At 42.8% G+C, this 2,500-nt stretch overlaps 1 protein-coding gene across 1 annotated transcript in view; it reads left to right on the forward strand.

Moving 5' to 3' along the window:
• Positions 1 to 636: 636 nt before the first annotated feature.
• The window catches only part of LOC143039177 (uncharacterized), a 321,175-nt gene continuing 319,311 nt past the window's right edge, over positions 637 to 2,500 (forward strand). Inside the window, exon 1 of the mRNA XM_076209032.1 lies at positions 637 to 875. The gene's annotated coding sequence lies outside the window, so the exon portion shown is untranslated. The remainder of the gene's footprint in view (positions 876 to 2,500) is intronic.

The following is a 2,500-nucleotide window of genomic DNA, read 5'->3' on the forward strand; positions in this document are numbered from 1 at the left end:
GGTTTCTCTTCCCACGCATAGCCATCACGCCCACATTACGTTCCAGACTACCGATTTATTCTTGGGATGCGCCTTCTAGTGCAAGGGCGGGTCCCTTTCGGCCCTTACGCATGAACAAAATTTGACGTCAGTTCAGCAAAGTCATACAATTGGATATGGTTACAAGGGGGTAATGACGTCAGAGGCCACTGGAAAGCGTGATTGGTCAGCAGCCTATGACGCAAAGAGGTTCCGGAAGTTTCTCTTGGGCTGCGCAGACAAATTTATCTTGCTAGAATTGAAAATAATATAAGAACACGTTTGTTTGTTTAAAAATAAATTGTGGGGGGGGGTATATCAAACACTGAAGAATTTTTACAGCGGTAATATGATGAATCTTTAAACCAAAACAAAATTAGATGACGTCTAAAGACACGTCCCCCCTCCACATACTCTGATAAGGTCACATATACGCGCATATTTTGCATTTCAATCTTGTCTACTGGATGGACACAGCTCTGTAAATATTATCGAACCAAACCTTCACTAGCACGCAGCGCTGAATCCCAGTTTCCTATGCGCTAACACAGCGACAAAATCGCGTTCTTCTTGGCCGTCGGTCCATTCCCTGGACCCTCGTAGCCTCAGCCAATCAGCGGCCGTCCCAGCTCGGCTGAGCGAGTAGAAGTTATTTGAGCGAGACCGCCGGAGTACCAGTTGCTGCAGAGTCGGCTGAGGAAACGCACTTGTCGAAACGAGCAAGATCGGACGTAACGCGCACACGCAAGCACACACTCACGGATCCTGCCATCCAATATTCCATCTTAAAACAAACGCCACAGGAAGATTTATCTCGCTTCCTCGCTGAGGAAAACGATCCCAATTTAACTCGAAAAGTAAGTATTTATACTTCCTAACATGCCAACAGTACTCCCATAACGTACGAACATTCCTCTACTTTCGTAATTTTATAATGGTTGTCAATAAGGATACCTGCATCAAAATTAATACAGGTTTCTTTTTTAATCGAAAAAAGTTTAACAATGTGAAATAAAATTCGGTGCAACCATCATAAGATGTTTCTTCTCAAATTTCTTAGCTATTGATTCTGTTGCAGCCACGTGTATCTGATGTATCAGAACGATAAAGTTAGTGACTCAGTTATGGAAGTTCTTTGGTATAGCATCTTGATGAAAATGATTTGTATAAAAGCATGTTTTCATTTGCGTGGGAGAACAGTCATCTTTGTCTATTAGGAGCGCGTAAAGCATTTTTTTTTTTTTTTTTTTGCGTTCATTAATAGAGCGAAAGCTATGCCAATCTGTATAACCAGTAAAATGCTGGAATGTCCTACAGCTGGAACGAAACTGTTTCCAGTTGTATTGCTTTTTTCTATTTCTTTTACATGTTCGTATTCGGGGGAGGGGGGGCGGCTAGCTTTCCTAAAAAAATCCAGAGGAGCAGTAAATAACAATTTATTAATGAATATATTAAGCTATATACCATAATACTTTGTATAATGAGAGTTTATTTTGCGTTCATACAAAACATTTTAGTAGAAAAGTATAAAACATATAGCCCCCACCATAAAAATAGCTTCCTCCTCTACACACACTCACACACACACACACACACACACACACACACACACACACACACACACACACACACACACACACACACACACACACACACACACACACACACACACACACACACACACACACACACACACACACACACACACACATACACACACACACACACACACACACACACACACACACACACACACACACACACACACACACACACACACACACACACACACATACGAGCTCTGAGCTCTCTTCCAGGAGGGAAATAGCTGTCGATCACGAGTCCAACACGTGATCCAAAGACCAAGTGAATACACACACACACACACACACACACGCACACTAAATTTGAAGTCCTGGGTACTGGTTTGCTCTTTTTCCACTCCCGATATTTCTCCGTCTTCATTGTCTCCCACATTATTTTGTTCCAATCCCTGGGAAGGATTCATGTAGGTGATTTGTCAATTAACGGCGTTCTGTACCAAGGTTAATCATAAATGTTAAGCTATCATGTAGAAGCAATAGCATAAAAGAGTTCGGTAACGATAACTGACGAACCAGGAATGTCCTTTGAATGATAATGCTCTACACTAAAAACCTCAGCATCCTGGACAAATGGAATATATGTTGTCTTATGAGATGACTAGTAATATACACTGAGTTCCCTGGTTTCACTATCATGTGTAATTTCGCATGAATGCCACGTCAGACTTATAACTCTGAATTGACCTAGGCTTAGCTAGCCCACTCAGAGATTATGCATAGGCAGCATTCTCCTCCGTATGTGACTTCCCTCCTTTGGCTACATGAGCACTGTGAATCACACTGACGCCATTCTGGCGCCGGAGGTCGCGAAGGCTCGCTGCCAGCCAGATCGGAGCGGGCCACCAGTTATGACGAAGTATCACTTCATCTCGGGCTCC

This window comes from Oratosquilla oratoria, chromosome 26 (assembly GCF_046742065.1).
Source record: "Oratosquilla oratoria isolate Oo_2021 chromosome 26, ASM4674206v1, whole genome shotgun sequence".
In the NCBI taxonomy this organism is placed as follows: domain Eukaryota; kingdom Metazoa; phylum Arthropoda; class Malacostraca; order Stomatopoda; family Squillidae; genus Oratosquilla; species Oratosquilla oratoria.